Source organism: Nicotiana sylvestris, chromosome 12 (genome assembly GCF_000393655.2).
Source record: "Nicotiana sylvestris chromosome 12, ASM39365v2, whole genome shotgun sequence".
NCBI lineage: Eukaryota > Viridiplantae > Streptophyta > Magnoliopsida > Solanales > Solanaceae > Nicotiana > Nicotiana sylvestris.
In genome coordinates, this window is record NC_091068.1 from 5880739 (window position 1) to 5901502 (window position 20764).

Sequence of the window (20764 nt, forward strand, 5' to 3'; positions counted from 1 at the left end):
CCATACGTAGAGCCTTCATATATGAGATAACCCTACGGGTAGAATGACCAGGAGTCCCTCTTTACTCTAAATGAGGCAACCCCGGCAAGGCTAAGGTCACAGTCTTGGCATGACAGTCCAAGATAGCGTGGTAAGGTGATAACTAGTCCATCCCCAATATGATGTCAAAATCAACCATGTCCAAAAGTAATAAGTCTACTCGGGTCTCAAGACCCCCAATCACCACTATACAAGAATGATGGACACGATCTACCATAATAGAATCACCCACCGGTGTAGACACATATACATGAGCACTCAAAGAATTACTAGGCATGATCAAATACGGTGCAAAATAAGAGGACACAAAGGAGTATGTAGATCCTGGATTAAATAGAACTGAAGCATCTCTACTACAAACCAGAATAGTACATGTTATAACTGCATCGGAAGCCTCAGCCTCAGGCATAGATGGAAGAGCATAACATCGGGGTTAGGGCCCACCACTCTGAACTAGCTCTCTAGGACGGCCTCCTGGTTGCTGGCCTCCACCTCTAGCGGCCTAAGCTCCACCTCTAATACCTCTACCTCCACCTCTAGCACCCCTACCTCCACATCTAGCTGGATGAGTAGGTGGTGGAACACTCGGTGCCTAAACCATGGCACGGGAACCCTGGTGTTGAGAACTACTCAGTGCTTGAGGGCAAAATCTAGCAATATGCCTCGTATCACCACAAGTAAAACAAGCCCTCGGCTGCTGGAACTAACGACCCTAGAAACTCTGGAGCGGAGGTGTACTGATAGGAGCTGGTGGTGCACTGTAGGGCAGCTAGTCAGGATACTGCATATGAGAACCACGGCCACCTGGCGCAGCATGAGAAGCCTGAAGTGCTGAATGAAATATCCTGGGAGGATGGCCCCTACCAAAAGAATTTCTGCCTCCAGATGAGGCACCACTGAACCTGCCTGAATGACGAGGCCTCTTGTCGGACCCCTGGCCACTCCCCTGTGATTGAACCATCTCAACTCTCCTGGCCACATTGGCCGCATCCTGAAAAGAAATCTCGATCCCCGTCTCCTTAGCCATCTGCAGTCGAATAGGCTGAATGAGTCCCTCAATAAACCTCCTCACTCCCTCTCTCTCTCTCTCTTAGTGGGGATATAAGAAGAGCATGACAGACTAAGTCTATGAATCTGGTCTCGCACTGGGTAACAGTCATAGAACCCTACTGGAGATGCTCAAACTACCTTCGATAGTTCTCCCTCTAAGTGATTGGAAGAAATTTCTCCAAAAATAACTAAGAAAATTGATCCCAAGTCAAAGCTGGTGACCCAGCTGGTCTAGCCAAACAATAATCTCTCCACCAAGTCTTGGCGAATCCAGATAAGTGAAAAGCAGCAAAGTCGACCCCATTGGTCTCCACTATCCCCATGTTCCTAAGAACCTCATGACAGTTGTCTAAATAATCCTGGGGATCCTCAGAAGATGCACCATTGTAAGTGGTAGTGAAGATATTGGTAAACCTGTCCAATCTCCACAAGGAATCCGTAGACATAGCTAGCCCCTCTACGGTTTGTGCCACAATACCAGACTGAACTACCCCAACTGGCTGAGCTGATAAAGTCTGAAATTGGGGAGCCATCTGCTCCGGAGTGCGGGTAGCGAGAGTTTGTGCTCCTCACCCATCCTGAGAGATGGCTGGTGCTAAAGGAAGTAAGCCTGCTTGAGCGACACTCTCCATGAGTCCCACTAGACAGACCAGAGCATCCTAAAGTACTGGGGTGACGATGAACCCCTCTGGAACTAACTAGGATGGAACCTCCTCGTCAAACTCAACCTGAGGCTCTGCCGCTGGTGCTGCTGCTTTGGGATAAGCTCTGGCCCTGCCTCGGCCCCTAGCACGGCCTCGACCTCGCCTTTTGCCCCTCGTAGGAGCTGCTGCTGGGGGCTCGGGCTGCTGGTCGGTGGATGAAGAAGCGTGTGCTCTCTCCATCTGCGAAAGAGCAGAGTAGAAATTCAATTAGCAATGGGAAACCAAATCGCATGACATAGATGAATAGAAGTGAAATTGTTCCTAACTCTGCAACCTCTAGGGATAAATACAGACGTCTCCGTACCGATCCCTCAAACTCTACTAAGCTTGTCTGTGAATTGTGAAACCTAAGCAACCTAGAGCTCTGATACCAACTTGTCATGACCTCGATTTTCCACCATCGGAAGTCGTGATGGTGCCTACTAATGAAAGCTAGGCAAGCCAATTAGTCCAATTATTTAACCATTTTCATTTTTAATCCCTTAACAATTTCAAAACAACATAACAAAAGCAGCGAAAATAATAATAACAAAAATAGTGCGGAAGACGAAATTTGATAATTTATATTTATACAAACTGCGGAAGTCTATGTACAACTCTACCCATAATTTGGCGTCACAATGTCACGGACCATCTATGAATACTACAAATAAAGTCTGAATAGAAATACACGAATCTATCTCTGAATAAGTAAAATAAGAAGGAAATGATAGAAGGAGACGCCAAGGCCTACAGATGCCTACAGGATTACCTCGGGTCACCTGAATAGACTAAAGGCAGCCACCTCACTACGGTCCAAAGGCTGCAGCACTGGGATCTACACACAATGCAGAGTGTAGTATCAGCACAACACACCCCGTGTGCTGGAAAGTGCCTAGCCTAACCTCGGCGAAGTAGTGATGAGGCAAGGACCAGACTACCAAATAAACATGTGCAGTTAAATCATAGACAGCGGAAAAGTAAAAGTAGATAATTACAACTAAAGATGGGAGGGGAAAACATGCTGCGGGGAGTGACAGATATCAACAGAATACCAAAAGAGGAATGTAAAGAAACCAGAATTTAAATGCCAAAAAGAATAAGGAAAACAAACACAGTATTCACTTTCATTTCTTCCTTGTTGCAGGCATGTAACCCGATCCCATTTCATATATCATCGTGGCGGTGTGTCACCCGATCCCATTTCATATATCTTGTTTCAAGCGTGCAACCTGATCCCATTTCATATGTCACCGTGAAGGCGTGCCACCCGATCTCATTTCATATATCACTGTGGCGGCATGCCACCCGATCCTATTTCATATATCTTGTTGCAGGCATGCAACCCGATCTCATTTCAAATATCATCGTAGCGGCGTTCCACCTGATCCCATTTACAAATCAACATCAATCATAAAAGAATTCCGGTAAGGGAACAAGAGTATAACAACAACATCTCGGCAAGGGAGACAATATCGTAAGCAATAACATCCCGACAAGGAAGACAATGTCGTAACAATAATATCCCGACAAGGGAGACAATATCATAAACAATAACTTCCCGGCAAGGGAACCAACAATGAAAATCATCATATTAGGCATTTAATAAATCACAACAGAGTCACAACAACTACAATATGTGACTCACGGGCATGCTTGACACCGATGTATAGATACTTGTCACCATAATTATACGTCGTACTCCACAATTAACACATATAAAATAAGACACAACTCCTAATCCCTCAAGCTAAGGTTAGACCAAACACTTACCTCAAACTTTCATGGCCAACTCAAGCCTAAAACACCGCTTTTCCTTAAGAATTCGCCTCCAAATTACTTTTATATAGTCCAAATTAATTTAACAACATCAATAAGTTCTAAAGAATTCATACCCAATGTTTAATTATAGGGTTTCTATCATTTCCCCTAAAAAGTCATAAATTGACCCTGGGCCCGCTTGGTCAAAACTCGAGGTTCGGACCAAAACCCGATCACCCATTCACCCACGAGCTCAAGTATGCAATTAGTTTCAAAATCCAACCCCAAAACGAGGTCTAAATTCCAATTATTCAAAAAGCCCTAACTCTACCCAAATTCCTAATTTCTACCATGAAAACTCTTGATTTTTTTATTAAAAAGTGATGAAATTAGTTGGGTAATTGAAGAAGTAGAGTTTAGAATTAATTACCAACACTTTGGGGATGAACTTTGGTGAAGAAAATCGTCTCTAGGGCTTGTTAGTTCGAAAAATAGGAAGAAAAGGGTTCTGCCCATTTTAAAATCTGATTTAATATAGTTGGGCAGGCCTTCATCGGGTTTGTGTGGGCCTGCCTGAGTTCACATAGAGTACCGGGCCAGTGGCCTTTGCGTTCGCGGTTGCAAGGCCGCATTCGCATAGAGTACTGGGCTCGCCTCCCCCCAGGCCCAGTTACACTTCGCGATCGCAGAGGGGATGGTGCGATCGCATAGCACAAAATGACCCCCAACTAATTAACTCTATGTGTTCGCAACTGGGGTAACACGAACGCAATGAACAAAATACCTGAACACCAGAAACAGCAAACCTGCAATTTTTCCTAAGTGTAAAAACATCTCGTGGCCCATCCAAAACTCACCTGATCCCCCGGGACTCAAAACTAAACATGCACACTAACCCAAAAACATCATATAGACTTACTCGTGTGATCAAACCGCCAAAATAATATCTTTAACAACAAATTTAGCATCAAAATAAAAGAAAATTTCAATAACTCTTAAGTTCAAATTTTAACAACTGAGGGTCCGATTCACGTCATACCAAGTCCGTTTCTTACCAAATTTTACAAGCCCAACTTAAATACCATATAAGACCTGTACTGGGCTCTGAGACCAAAATACGAGTCTGATACCATCAATTTTAAATACATTCAAATTTCCAAAAACTCTTAAGACTTCAGTTAAACAATTTTCTTCAAAAATTCATTTCTCGGGCTTGGGGCCTTAGAATTCAATTCCGGGTATACGCCTAAGTCCCATATTTTTCTACAGACCCTCCGGGACCGTCAAATCACAGGTTCGGGTTTGTTTACCCAAAATATTGACCGAAGTCAACTTAAATTTAATTTCTTAAGGCAAAATTATCATTTCTATCAAATTTTCACATAGAAGCGTTCCGGATATACGCCCGGGCTGTGTATACAAATCGGGGAGGTTTTTAAGGCCTTGGAACACATAATTTACTTTTAAAACAAGTGATGACCTTTTGGGTCATCACATCAAGCATGGGGTTGGTTGTTCGAACTTCCGTCATGATTGGCCCTTAAGCCTGTTTACACAATAGATCAAGAGTATTAAATAGGAAATTTTTCTAAAGGCATGAGATATCGGCAAGGGAAAATACTTCTCTTAATAGATGATATACATGCGTGCATGTTTGATGTTAGGGCTCAAGTAACCTATATGGGCACGGTTCATTTGACCGTTTGACCCTTACAATATTTTCCTATCGAGACCCTGCTGTCACGAAGTAGTTTCCTCTCAACAAAGTAGACATTCGGGGGTAATGCTTCCAGTACTCGAGGCTTATTGTAGGAAACCTCGGATACTATTGAATTTCTCTAAGTTGGCACGAACAATGGTTGCCTCATTAAAAACCTCACCATAAAACCCCATTTAGGACAAAAGCGGTCTAAGGGAAAAAAAGTGCAATGTGTGCTTTAAGATCCAAAGCTTCGTGTCGATCCTTGTTGATAGCCTGCAAGTGATAGTCGAAAAAAAAAGAATTAGAATGAGGCCGTACCTTCATTCGAATTTTTGATATTTAACGTGATCTTCCTCGGCACCAAGCCCCCATGAATTTTGACGTCGATCATTTCTCCTCTTACTTTGTACGAAGCTTCGCCTAGACCCGCTGCCTCTATGGTCTCCATTTTACGGTTGATATCGATCTCTATTCGAACTCGGCTCTTGATCGATGTCCCTTTTAATCCTATCAATGGGCCTGCTAGGATAAACTAACCCCGAAGGAGTCCCCAGTTGATCATCCTCTACCCTGATCTTCGACTAATATCTATTATGTTCATCGGCCCAAGTGACAGCCAGGTATTCGATTAAACTTTTCCTCAACTGCTATGAAGCTATGGAACTTCAAGCGTTGAGACAATGAGTGAAAGCTTGAACAACATATTCATTGGTGACCGGAGGCAAATCCATTCTCTCCGCTTGGAACCGAGATACAAATTCTCTGAGTATCTCGTTATCTTTCTGCCTTACCTTGAAAAGGTCCGACTTCCTCCTTGCAACTTTAATGGCTCTGGCATGTGCCTTTACAAAATAATCTACAAGCATAGCAAATGAATCAATATAATTAGGGGGTAAGTTATGATACCATATTAAGGCACCCTTCGATAGAGTCTCCACGAACTTCTTCAGCAGTACAAATTCAATTTTGTCATCTTCCAAGTCATTTCCTTTGATGGCGCATGTATATGAGGTGACGTGTTCATTCAGATTGGTCGTCCTATTATACTTGAGAATCTCGGGCATACGGAACTTCTTATGGATTGTCTTTAGAGCCACACTAGAGGGAAGGGACTTTGCACGAACTTTTTAGAATCTAGTCCTTCCAATATTGGGGGTGCCCCCAGAATTTGATCCACTCGGGAGTTGTACGATTCTATCCTTTTATCATTTTCCTCAATCTTCTTCTCCCTCAATTTTATCCGTTTTGTGAGTTCTTTGAGCATTTTCATAATGGTGGGGTCAGTCCCCGATTCGCTCTCATTTGGGCTCTTCGGAGCTGGTTGTGATGACCCAAAAGGTCATCTTCTATTTTAGGACTTGAATCTGTGTCCGGAGGCCTTAAAAAGCTCATTTTACCTCTCTTTGATTTTCGTGCGTAGTCCGGGTGCATTTCCGAAAAGCCTTTATGTGGAAATTTGAGAAAATAATAATTTTTGCATTTAAAAGTTAATTTTTGTTGACTTCGGTCAACGTTTTGGGTAAACGGACCTGGACCCGTGCTCCAATGGTCTCAGAGGGTCCGTAGTAGATTATGGGACCTGGGTGTATGTCCGGAATCGAATTTCAAGGTCCCAAGCCCAAGAAATGAATGTTTGATAAAAATTGTTAAATTGAAATTCCAAAGGTTTTGAGAAATCGGTAAATGTTTGATCTCGTTAGTATCGGGCCTGTATTTTGGTTCCGGAGCCCGATACAGGTTTAATATGATAATTACATCGTGTCTATGAAATTTGGTGAAAACGGAGTTTATTTGACGTGATTCGAACGTTTGGTTGAGAAAATGGAAGTTTTGAAACTATCTTGAAATTTTCATGTGTTTTGGTGTTGAATTCATAGTTCTAGGTGTTATTTTGGCAATTTGATCACATGAGCAAGTTTGTATGATATTTTAAGACTTCTGTGCATGTTTGGTTTGGAGCTCTGAGGGATCGGGTGAGTTTTGGATAGGCTACAGAGTGATTTTGGAACTTAGATATTTGCTGATGTAATTGGTATCTGTAGCAAGCCTCTGATCTCGTAATGGCGAGATCAGGCTTCGCAAATGCAAACCAAGAAGGCAATGTAAATTGCGAGGTATTGATCGCAATTGCGAAGAAAGCCTTGGCTAGCAGAGTTCGCAAATGCGAACACTTCTTCGCAATTGCGAAGGGGGTCTGGGGAAGGGCATGTTCGCAAATGCGAATATTTACTCGCATTTGCGAGGAAAAGTATTTGCAAATACGACACTTTCTTAGCATCTGCGAAGGCAGCAGGATTGTGAAGGGCTTCACATTTGCGATGGCTCCTTCGCATTTGCGATGGCTCCTTCGCATTTGCGAAGCTCAGGTCACAAATGTGATATCTGCAGCTGTTCAAAACATAAGTTAGACAAGATTTCTCCCATTCTTCACATTTTTCAAATCCTATAACCCTAGAGGAGATTCTCCCAAGACCAATTCTTCCCCAAAACTTTTAAAAGTGATCCTAACTCACATTCTTTTAATTTTCCATCACATTTCATGAATTTCCAACCAAAAATCTAAGATTTCTATGGTAGAAATTGGGGGTTTGGGTAGAATTAGGGATTTTTATAAATTGGGGATTTAGACCTCGATTTGGGGTCGGATTCCAAAACCAATTTTATATCTGGGCTCGAGGGTGAATGGGTAATCGGGTTTTGGTCTGAATTCCGAGTTTTGACCAAGCGGGCTTGGGGTCGGGTTTTGAATTTTTGGGGAAAATGGTTGGAAACCTATAATTATGCATTGGAATTGATTGTTTTAGCATTCATTGATGGTATTAAGTTAATTATGACTAGATACGAGTGAATTGATGGTGTAATCGAGAAGCAAAGCGGTATTTGAGATTTGAAATACCTGTTAGCTTGAGGTAAGTATTTGGTCTAACTTTGACTTGAGAGATTAGGGATCCCCGACTTATTTACTATGTGAAATTCCATGTGTGTGGTGTATAGATGTGGTGACGAGTACCTATGCACCGCCAAATTATCTGTTTAGCCTGCTCCCTTCCCCATTTCCTAATATATTATTTTCCTGCCTTAACTGCTACTTGCTTTTTGATGCTTCCAAATCTAATTGCTTCTTGTTAAATGTGGTTTTCTCTGTTGAAGGTATTCAATGTTCTGTAGTGTCATTATATTACATTATTGGTTTAAGTTGGTTTATTGGTGCTTCATGGTACACTTTGGTTAGTTTCATTGTGTAGTATTAACTGTTGAAGTTTCATAATTGTATAGACCTCCCGTTGTTACAATTTAAGGTATAATTGTTGTGGAGGATTTGAGCTAAACTTTGAAATACGTGTTCTTATTTTATGATTGGTACTGATATGGTAGGATCGGGTTGCACGCCGCAATAGGAGGAATAAGGGTGAAATGTGATTGTCCGATGGGATCGAGTTGCACGCTGCAACAAGGAGTAATAAGGGTGTACAGGGGGGATCTGGGTGCACACCGCAACAAGAGGAATAATGGTGATATATTGAGGAGTAATAAAGGTGGACTGGTGGGATCGGGTTGCACACCGCAACAAGGAGTAATAAGGGTGAATGTTCATATTGTATTGGTTACATGGTGGGATCGGGATGCGCGCCGCATCATTTATTGTTTATGTATTCTTCTCCTTCTGAGATTCATTAATATGGTATAGAAACTCTCTTAAGGATTAGTTATAGCTGAGTATTGATAGAACGATTGGGTTCCGTATTTATTAAATGCAAGTTACTGTCCTATTTCATTCCTTATCTTCTTTTTGGCTTATTATAAACTGTTGTAGGATATATATATATATATATATATATATATATATATATATATATATATTGCTTATGCCTCGCCGTAGCCTCGTCACTACTTCGTCGAGGTTAGGCTCGACATTTACCAGTACATGGGGTCGGTTGTACTGATACTGCACTACAATTTCTGTGCATATTTTGGAGGTGGCAGTGGCTGATCGAGAGGTCGGTTGCTGATACTTCATTCAGGAGATCTGAGGTAGTCCTAAAGGTGTCCGCAGGCTCTGTCACCCCCTCCTACATTTCATTTCTCTGTTTTATTTACTTTCGAGACAGATGTATTTTTCTTTCAGACCAGTATTTGTATAAATGTGTAGAAAGTTCATGAGTTGTGATACTAGTTTCTGGGTGGTAAAAGTTTTCAGTATATGTTAATAGTATAAGATTAATTAGTTAATTATGTACTTCCTCTTTTATTTTCGTTGATTCAGCTTTGTTCAGTTTTAATAAGAAAAGGTAAAGGAAAATATGAATAGAATTATAGTGTTGGCTTGCGTGGCGATTGTAATTTTAGGTGCCATCACGGTCCCGATAGTGGGGAATTTGGGTCGTGACACTGGTTCGATTCTGTGAACAACTTCTAGTGAAGGTTCGGGCTTGATCCTGCTTGGCACTCGATTCTGATTTTGGAGTTACGCTTTTGCAGCTTGTTGAGTCTGGAACATTTCGAATATCATTCGAAGGCTAATTGCGCCTTCTTCACCGCTTTGTGCATTCTGATCGGTTGTTCGAGCATCTCTACAGATTCTAATTTTAGGATCGATGCCCAAATTCCCATTAATGGAAATATGGGAGCTGATGTCGATTGGAACTACGGTCAGAACTCTATCGGGGTTGACTGGGGGTACTTCATTTCTTGGGGCGACTATGTTTTCGTTCTCACCATAAAGACCAATGTAACGATCTGATTGGTTGTTTTGATCTCAAGTGTGCCATTTAGTAATTTGAGGCGATATGCAGCTTCCTTTCAGGTATTATGACTAGTACGCGTGGTCGGACTGGAATTTCGGGAAGTCTGGAGTTAATTTGGAAAGAGAATTCTCATTTCGGAAGCTTTAAGTTGAAAGAATTAGCTAAGATTGGAATTTTGAGTAAACGACCTGGGAATCGGGATTCGAAAGTTCCAGTAGGTTCGTATGATGACTTTGGACTTGGACGTATGTCTGGATCAGATTTTGGAAGACCCGGGAACATTTTGACGCCTAGTGTGGAAGTTAGCATTCTGAAGGAATTTCATAAGTTTGGGTTGAATGGCATTTCAGAGTTATCAATGTCTGTTTGGGATTTCGAGTTTGGGAATAGCTTCGTATGGTGATTCTGGAGTTGGGAGCACGATCGGAAGTGAATTTGGAGTTCCGTATGTCATTTTGAAGTCATTTGGCTAAAGATAGAAATTTGAAGGTTTTTGAGAGTTTGATCGAGAGTTTGACTTTTTGATATCGGGGTTGGATTCCAATTTCGAAAGTTGGAGCAGTTCCGTAATGTCGAATATGACTTGTGTGCCAAATTTGAAGTCAATCGGACGTGATATGATAGGTTTAAACAACGAAAGTAGAAGTTTGAGATTCTAAAGTTCATAAAGCTTGGATTGGAGGTCGATTCATTATTTTAGCATTGTTTGATATGATTTGAGGCCTCGAGCAAGTCCGTAATGTATTTTGGGACTAGTGGTATGATTGGTTGGGGTCCCGGAGGCCTAGGTTGGATTCCAGGTGGTTAACGGATCGAAAATAGAATTTTGGAAAGGCTGAAGTTGCTGGTATCTAGTGCAACCGCACCTGCGAGGTTTTGACCACAGGTGCGGAGCCGCAGAAGCTGCTAGGAGGGCGCAGATACGGTTTTGACCAAAAGAGAAAAGACCACAGATGCGCTCATGTAGCTGCAGAAGCGGGACCGCACCTGCGGCGGTTGAGGCGCAGAAGCGGAAAAGGGGGCCTGGTGAGAAACCGCAGGAGCGGTAGAAAGGCCGCACATGCGGAACCGCAGAAGCGGTCAAGGGATCGCAGGTGCGGAAATGTTGGAGGCAGTGATGTTTTTTTAAATCGGGGGTTGAGTTCATTTTAATCCCATTTCTTCCATTAGAGCCAATTTAAACACATGATTATATACGGATTTGGACATGAAAATTGGTAGAAACCTGGGGTTTGAGGGAAAACCTAGAAAATGGATATTTTAGATTTTGACCACGAATTTGGGAATGAAATTGAGAGTAAATTATATATTTGAGTTCGTGAGGCTATGGGTAAACTCATTCTTCGAAAAATTTTAGAATCCGGGCATGTAGGCCCGAGGGTGTTTTTGTCAATTTTTCGAACGAGATTAGGAATTGTTACAAATTGGATTGTAATGAGTAATTGAACATATATTAATGGATTTGCATAATTATTGGCTAGTTTTGGAGCATTTAGCATCGATTCGAGTCTTCGGTAGGGCATGGAATGCCGGTTATGGATCTTCAGAGCGAGGTGAGTCTCCTCTCTAACCTTGTAAGAGGGAATTGACCTCATAAGTGAAATAATTGGTTATGTGCTCCTATTTGTGGGGGCTACGTGCGCACGAGGTGACGAGTGTCTGTACGTAGCTACTATTATGCTATTGTCCGGGTAGTCTAGGACCCGAAAGCATGCTATACTTGGAATAATTTTAATATTATTGTCAATTTAAATTGCTTAAATCACATCGAATTTGTAAATGAATTTCTAAAAAATATTAAACTTTATTTTCTTGAATTGTTAAAAGAGAATTGGCTTTTCCTTGGATAATTGTTCCTTGATGAATTCTTGATTGATTGATTGTTGTGTTTATTTATATTTGATCGCGTCGCATGTATGATTCACGAGCGGGGTAATAGATGCATCTATGGTTTGTGTCGTTCGACCCTCGGTAGTGCACAGTTTAAATATTATTGGATCGGGCCGTACGACCTCGGCATGATTTGTGTATGCTTGTATTGCTTTCCTTGAAACTTATTGAAGTTGTTATTGCCTCTTCCCTGCTTATGAAAATATGTTTAAATAATGAAGAGAAATTTGGAAATTTTAATAAAAGAAAGAATTGTCTACTTGCTTCAACATGTTGAATTGCAAACATATTTATAGAAATCCGATTTAATATATTATTGATATAACATTATTGGACCACTAGTAAGTGTCGAAGTTGACCTCTCGTCTCTACTTCTTCGAGATTAGATGGCATACTCATTGGGTACACGTTGTTTTCGTACTCATACTATACTTGTTGTGCATATTTGTTGCACGGGTGCATATGTGACTAGTGCTTAGTGGCATAGTGGCATGGTTGATATAAAGACTTAGGTGAGCTTCACTTCTCGAGACGACCCACAGCTAGCAGAGTCTCTTTTAGATTACTGTATTTATTTTCTATTCGATATTGTATTCTAGACGGTTGTTGTATTACATTATCTCTTAGAAATTGCTCATGCACTTATGACACCGGGTTCTGGGATGTCTATGGGTATATTCAGAAAGTTTGAAAGTTGTTAAATGTTTCATTTTTTATTCAGAGGAATTTCCTATGTATTGTTTAAATACTAAAAGAAGTGATTTTGGAAATCATTAAAATGAGAAATTGCTAGTAAATTGTGGTTGGCTTGCCTGACAGTGTTGTCCGGTGCTATCACGACCCTTAGTAGATTTTGGGTTGTGACAACATGGTATCAGAGCACTAGGTTCCCTTAGGTCTCATGAGTCATGATCAAGCCTAGTAAAGTCTCGCGGATCGGTACGGAGACGTCTATACTTATCTTCAGGAGGCTACAAGGCTGTTAGGAGTACTTACCTTCTTGATTCCTCATCGTGCGATTTGATTCCTTGAGGCTTATGCCCTTGTTTCCTTCCTACTCAATCTTACGCGACGCGAAACACTGGTTATAAATCGAGAATTTAAGGATTGTAATGGTACTACGAATGTGGTGCGGGGTATTTCTCCCTACGGGGTTGTTTGAGCTATCATCGTCGCCTTGTGGAAGGATATTCTATTGTTTCAGCTCAGTAGCGGTACTTTTGAGAGCTCTGAGACTAGGTACAAGTTGCCATGATGCTTATGAATGATTATTCCGCAGTATTGATATGATGGTAGGATGTTTGCCTACGTGTCGGGGTAGTGAACGACTTGAAGGGAGGTTTACTCAGTGCATGATCTAGAGATTCGGTATTTTATTCCCGACAGGGGAAAGGCAATCGAGCTGAGAATGTTCAGGTTTGGGTCGATAGGGTAACGAGACTTGGTATTTGCGAGTGTGGTGGAGCTTTCTTCTATGATGAGGTGTCGTTGTCCTTGTTGAATAAACTAAGTTCGCCTGTGTTATGATCTTCTACAATTTGCCTCTGGAGTAGGATAGTGTGAAATAATTTTGGAGAAACGGCTATCAGAGATTGCGGGGTGCGGTGGTTCAGGATTGATGGTGTTTTCCTAATACTGACGGCTCGAGAAAGATGACCTTTGGAAAGGTTTAAAAGTGGGTAGCGGTCTATTGCTTCAAATGCTACCAAGATAAATTTCGATCTATGGCAATAACTGAGCAGCAAAGAATGAGGAAGAACATGTGGAAAATGTCAAGCGGTGGTTAAAATTTCTAGAAGGCCAGGTATAAGAATCGAAGGTTGAGTAGTCGACTAAAGGGGTGAGTTTTGCGAAGTGGGAGAGTGGCGGAGTTGCATATGGGTCTGGTGGTAGGATGACTACACACCTTGAGGAGAGTTCAGAGTGATTTGGGAATTTTAGAGATTGGTGATTGGGACCTACGAATTTAATTTGGAGCGTGGGCTATTATGCGGTAGGAGATTTGATATAACGGAAAGGAGCTACTTGAATGAAGAAGGATACAACATAACTTTGAATTGGAAGGATGTTGTCGCACATCTAATTAATGTCCACGAGGGGTGAATGTACTTGTGCAACTAGAGAGTGAGCTCGGACTCAGGATAGGTTATTGATGTCGTAGTGATTGTACCCCATGTAGTAGCATTGGAAGATGTCGGAGAGTGATTTCCACATATGGGTTATTCCCTGTGAGCTGGCTAGTGGTCGCGTGGTTGGCGAAGCTTCTGTGGAGGATTTTACTGGCCATTCCGGTAAGGGGTCGAATATGTGGATGTTGATAAAGACTCAGAGTGTCCATGAAATGCTAATTGAAGGATTTCGAGGAATCTGGCAGTATAATTTCCCAAGGTCATGTCAGTAAGAAATAAAGAATCTTGGTGGGTTTCAGGGATGTGTAATAGTGGATTCAAGCTAAGTGGGAGAGTCCTACCACCTATGAATGAGTTGTATGGTTATCTTCTTGTGAGATTTCGGGTTATCGGCATATTGGTAAGTTATTTTAGCTACGGGAAAAGAGCATAAGTGATAATTTGAGCAAAGGAATTGTTAAAGGTGGGCTATGGTTGGCCTTATTGGTTCATGTTCAGACTTGGGGAAGGATTCAGGATCTATGCTTTGTATAAATACGGGTTCAAGGGAAGTGATTATGCCAGGTACTTCACCAAGAGGGTGTGCATGTGCTAGAAGAATCATGGAGTTGATTATATTCAGGGCCAAGTCAAAGCGGGTGGTTCTCAACAACGGTCCTAGTGAATTCGAAGGGGTAAAGCATGGTGCCTAATGATTTCGATGCATATAGTGTAACATCCCGCAAATTCGACTTAGGTATGAATGAGTTAAACGAGTAGTAAGGTTATATTTTGGACATGTGATGTCCCATCGGGATGATTATGGGTAAAATAGTTGTTTCAAAATCAAGATGGAAAGTGAGGTGCACAAGATTTGACAAAATTGACTAAGTTTGCAGAACGTCTATCTTCTAGCAGTTTTTAGTGGATATGTGTAAGGAATTTGTGAAAATGTAAAGCATGAAAGTTGTAGGCCTTTGAAATAGATTTCCAACGATATATTATGGAGCCCAAGCAGATCTTTGTGCAAAATGTTATGCATGTTTTACAGAACAATATGCGATATGCGCGCCCGGTTGCACGCCGTAGCGCGACCGCGCTAATTGTGAGGCAATGTTACTACCGTTTTGCGTGGTCAGTAGAGAGGACAGGTCTCTAGGTGCGCGGGCGCGCTCGTGGGGGTCATTTTAAAGCCATATTTCATCTCCCACAGCCCTAAAACATAAAAACTTGCTCTAGAAAGGGAAGCTCTCAAAAACCTAACTCCTCAAGGGGCCCTCCACCACCCAAGGTAAGTTCTAATGGTGATTCTAAGTTAATTTCAATTTCCTAACATCTTATTAACATGGGTAAACCCTCCAAATCATTAGATATTTTATTGGGGTGTCATTGTTGAGAGAAGGAACCCTAGAACTCGAATTCAAAAAGATTGAATGTCAAGAAGGTAATATCTTCACCCTCTAATTGATTATAGTGTTGAATTAATGATTGTAGACTACAAGTTCATGAGATATGAGTTGATGGGTTTGATAGAAAAGCATGAACAATTATAGATTTTGGCTTGTTGATTGTTGATTACTGGTTAAGGGTGTTGTTTATCTTATGGGTGAAGAAGAATGACATTGATTATAAGAAATTTGAGATTTTAGAATTTATCGAGGATCAAGAGAATGGCTTGTTGGGTGTAGAAACACCATTAATAAGGACTATGAATCTTTATGTTACCAAGTGTTTGAGAAAATGCTCAAGTGACCAAAACATGAGAATTATTGCTAATATGGAATCCCTTTGACTTGTATTGATATAGATTAAAGTTGAAAGGGTTGGCGAATGTTGTATTACGCTCAAGAGCAGGAAGTTAAGGTACGTGAGGCTAACTCTCTATATTTGGGAATGTTAATGATTCTCCCCACACTACGTTTCTTTTACGACGTATGAATTGCCTCAGAAATATAGTTAAGCCTAGTTCCTTGAATAGTTGTAGAACTTCAATTCTCTAACTTCATAACTCGTTTATGACTTTCATTCTGAACGTTGTGAGCTCAGTTCGTATTCAATATAGACTTGGGTTTGATGTCCCTAAGTCTCAGTATAGCTTACTCAGCATGTCATAAACAGTTAAAGTTTCAGTGTTCATAATCAGTTCAAGAATACATGTCTCAGTCTAGTCCTATTCAGAATTCTAGTATTATATAACTTAGTATGATCCAGTATTCCAGTATCATGTGACTCAGTGTGATTCAGTATTTCATTATCATGTATTGCAATACGATTCTCAGTTCCTGATTTTAAATCCTTGAATGTTGAACACCTGTATTTGGTCCGAAGGCCTTAGTTTATATGCTTTATGCATACTTGGGCCTGAGGCCATAGTTTATGCTTTATGCATGTTTGGGACTGAGGCCGTAGTTTATGCTTTATGCATTTTGGGCCTGAGGCCATAGTTATGTATACGTATACTTGGGCCTGCGGCTATAGCTTGTGCACATATATATTGGGCCCGAGGCCGTAGCTTATTCAGATAAACAGGTTGTTCATCATTCAGAAGAGGGAGTATTCATAACCTTACTTCATTTGTTCAGTTCAGCTATCAGTTGTCATTTCAGTTATTAGTTATCAGTTATCATTTCAGTTATCAGTTATCAGTTAACATTTCAGTTATCAGCTATCAGTTATTAGCTATCAGTTATCATTTTAGTTTCAGTTTCAATAGTTATCATTTTAGTTATCAATTATCAATTCTCAGTTATCAGCTCAACATTAGTTTCAGCATTTATAGTTCTTTCTTTCAGTTGCTTTACATACCAGTGCAATTCAAATGTACTGATGTCCCTTTTGCCCGGGTCCTGCATCTCACCATGCAGGTAATGATTTACAGGTTGACGATTCAGAGCATTAGGACTCTCATATCAGCTGTTTGTGATCCCTAGTTCTTTCGGGGCATTATCATTACTTTACAGTCTTTCAGCATTTACAGGCAGTCAGTGTTTTCAGTACTTCATTAACGGCTTCATAGACTAGAGTAATAGTTAGACAGAGTCTTAGGCCTTTCATGTTAAGCAATATTGGCTACATATATGTTTCAGACTTGTTTTAGTATTTCTGCACTTTGATTTATATCATCCAGACTTTCAGTATATCAACATGTGTTAGTTTATCTTCCGCATTTAGTATGTTATGATATCACATATTGATTTAGCCAGCTAGTTGGTTTGCTCGGTCACATGTAGTCAGGCACCGAGTGCCGTGTTACGTCCAGGCCTAAGTTCGGGGCGTGACATATAGGTACAGTTAAGAATCAAGCTTTGTAGCAGTTTATGAGGAGGTACCCAGAATGTTCTATGATGTTTTGACCTGCAGTATAGCAATTGGGAGGTATGAAATTGTTTGTGGGATTTGAGACAGCATGGTCTCGTGATTCTCGATCACTCGGGAGAGTGCGGTGGAGTGTGTAATATGTTGAATGGAGTTATTATTTCTAAGGCAATCAAGGATAAATTGGAAGGAGATAGACTGGTTAGCCATGGTTGAATTGGCGTATTGGAGGTAGTAATCAGTTCCTTCAACAAATTATGCAAGTGATTTGTGGCGGTACGTGCGAGGCCTGTCGTCCGCCGTAGTTGAGTTTATTCAGGAGTATTCTACTATTATGGCCTGTTACGAATAGGAGAAGGGTTATGGTGGTTTAGACCACTACTTGGAGATTTGCATATTCTACAGTTATGAGAATTCACCTGTGTGTTTCTATGGTTCTCCTGAAATGAGTTAAGTGAAAAGTTTCTATTTGATAAAGTATTAGTCTATTAGTGGTTCAGGAGTTATGATTAAGATCGTGCTCTATTGTATATTGGCACGTTGGGTGCAGGGAGTGGTATAGCATTTGAAGCGAGGATCAGGGTTGCAGTTCAGTGTTGACAAGGATGTCACGAGTTCGGATGAGCAGGAAAGGAGTTTCAATGTTTAAAGTAAGTTGGTATTGTCCTCAGCATCACCCAAGATTGGTGCTTTGTGAAAACGGCTTTGCATCCTAGTTAAGGATTTTTGATCGCTTTTCAGCGTTAGTATGGCCGGTGGTTTGGATGTACAGACCTGTTATCTGTTACGGAAGGTTGTGGGAGTGTGCCCCGCAGGAAGGTTGTATAAGTGTGGCATGTAGTCACTTGTTTGATTGAGGAGTTAAACCAAGTATGAAGATTGTGATGATGACGTTAAATTGAGAATTGATGCCTGGAGGGCACTCGGTCTATTGGATTGTGGACCGTGGAGGATTACTCCGGTTATGATGGTTGTTCCTGTGTGATATGAGAAAAGGGGAGTTATAATGGACCTTTGAAAGGTTGTTGGCTTAGTTTAATGCGATTAGAATCAGCTTGAGGTCTGTGGATGGATTTAAATGTGAATATGGGCTCTATATCAGGCCAGATGTGTTCATTTCAGCAATGTGCTCCTTATGGAAGAGTAGTCAGGGTGTTATTTTATCGTTAGCTATTTCATGTAATGATGTATTGCACCATGCGAGTTATGAGACCATTTGGTGAATTTCTTATGTGTTTAGGTTCCGCGTAGAGATGATGTTATATGAGCAGGATGGCTCTTGAGATTCATATCGTATATCGCACCTCAGTGGTACTTGAGTTGGTAGCTTATGGCGCTATATATCTCCCCAGGGATGGTATTATGCACTTAGCGTGCTTGTGACCGATATTCGGTATTTAGTGGTAATGAGCAATCTAGCTCGATGTGTAACTCCCTATGTGAATTTTATGTTGTTTGGATCGGGTTGCATGCCGCAACAGTATGATGTTGAGTACAATTCTCTACAGCTGCTTTTATGCATTTGTTTCCTATCTTCCTGAGGAAAAAACTCCTATTTGTTGTGTGCCCACAATGCATGTATGATTCGTGAGCGGGGTGTTTTCTTAATTATGTTGACCGCGTCGCATGTATGATTCGCGAGCGGGGTAATTGGATTTCCTTTCCAGAGTTCGTTTTCCTTTTATATCACTTTCGAATTAGTAGCCTATTGGCACATTGAGGCATCACATGAGACTTTTGATCATGTCCGGGTGGCTTATTACCTGAGAAGTTCGTATTGGGTGAGACGAGATCATTGGACTTAGAATCAGTGCAATCTGATTATATGAAGTATATTAAGGAGCAAATACCATTATTTGGTTTAGAACGAGGTGAGGGTTCTTGTCAAGAGTATAGCCCCAATGATTTGTTGATTCGGTAGTCGGTTATGAATTTCTACACATCTCTTCCATCGTGGCGGTATTGTAAGAGTTAGAGCAAGACCTGTGTATGTCATGACGTGCAGCGGGAGCATCAGATTCGTAAAATTTTGATTAATTTGATCATAGGATGTTATTTTGGTCCTGAGAGTAAAGTGGTGCAAGTTGTGAATTCAGCTAAGGTATGCAGTCATGTTTTGGTGCTGCGTTTAGTTATTGATACGGTGAGCGTATGTTAGAACATGCCTGACAGAGAATTCCGGATGATGGAATTGGGCTCTAAGGCTTATTTGCTTAAGTGAAAAAGGATATATTTAGATTGATCAGGCTAGGGTGCCCAGCTGAGTTAAGGTAGCACGGGTAGGTGCTCGAGGTGTTAAACAGTGATTTCGGATAACTCCAGCACATTTCTTAGCACGTTCGAGGACGAACGTATGTTTAAGTGGGAGAGAATGTAACGACCCGACCGGTCGTTTTGAGCTCTAGTGCACCATTCAACAATTTGAGGTGATGAGCAGCTTCATTTCAGGTATTATGACTTGTACGCGTGGTTGAACTGGAATTTCAGGTAGTATGGAGTTGATTTGGAAAGAGAATTCTCATTTCGGAAGCTTTAAGTTGAAAGAATTAACTAAGATTGGAATTTTGAGTAAACGACCTCAGAATCGGGATTCAAAGGTTCCAGTAGGTCCGTATGATGATTTCGGACTTGGGCGTATGTCTGGATCGGATTTTGGGAAGACCCGAGAACGTATTGGCACCTATTGTGGAAGTTAGAATTATGGAGGAATTTCATAAGTTTGGGTTGAAGGGCATTTCAGGGTTATCAATATCTGTTTGGGATTCCGAGTCTGGGAATAGCTCCGTATGTTGATTCTGGAGTTGGGAGCGCGATCGGAAGTGAATTCGGAGGTCCGTAGGTCATTTTGAAGTCATTTGGCTATAGATAGAAATTTGAAGGTTTTGAGATGTTTGACCGAGAGTTTGACTTTTTGATATCGGGGTCTGATTCCAATTTCGAAAGTTGGAGCAGGTCTGTAATGTCGAATATGACTTGTGTGTCAAATTTGAAGTCAATCGAACGTGATTTGATAGGTTTAAACATCGAAAGTAGAAGTTTGAGATTCTAAAGTTCATAAAGCTTGGATTGGAGGTCGATTCGTGATTTTAGCATTGTTTGATATAATTTGAGACCTCGAGCAAGTCCGTAATGTGTTTTGGGACTGGTTGGTATGATTGGTTGGGGTCCCAGAGGCCTCGGATGGATTTCGGGTGGTTAACGGATCGAAAATAGAATTTTGGAAAGGCTAAAGTTGCTGGTATCTAGTGTAACCTCACCTGCGAGGTTTTGGCCGCAGGTGCGGAGCCATAGAAGCGGCTAGGAGGGAGCAGATGCGGTTTTGACCAGAAGAGAAATGACCGCAGATGAGGTCATGTAGCCGCAGAAATGGGACCGCACCTGCGGAGGTTGAGGCGCAGAAGCAGAAAGGGGGCCTGGTGAGAAACGCAGGAGCAGTAGAAAGGCCGCACCTGTGGAACCGCAGAAGCGGTC

At 41.4% G+C, this 20764-nt stretch overlaps 1 pseudogene; it reads right to left on the minus strand.

The window, feature by feature from the left end:
• Nucleotides 1-1787: 1787 nt before the first annotated feature.
• Nucleotides 1788-20764, minus strand: part of LOC138882639 (nudix hydrolase 8-like) — a 67346-nt pseudogene continuing 48369 nt past the window's right edge.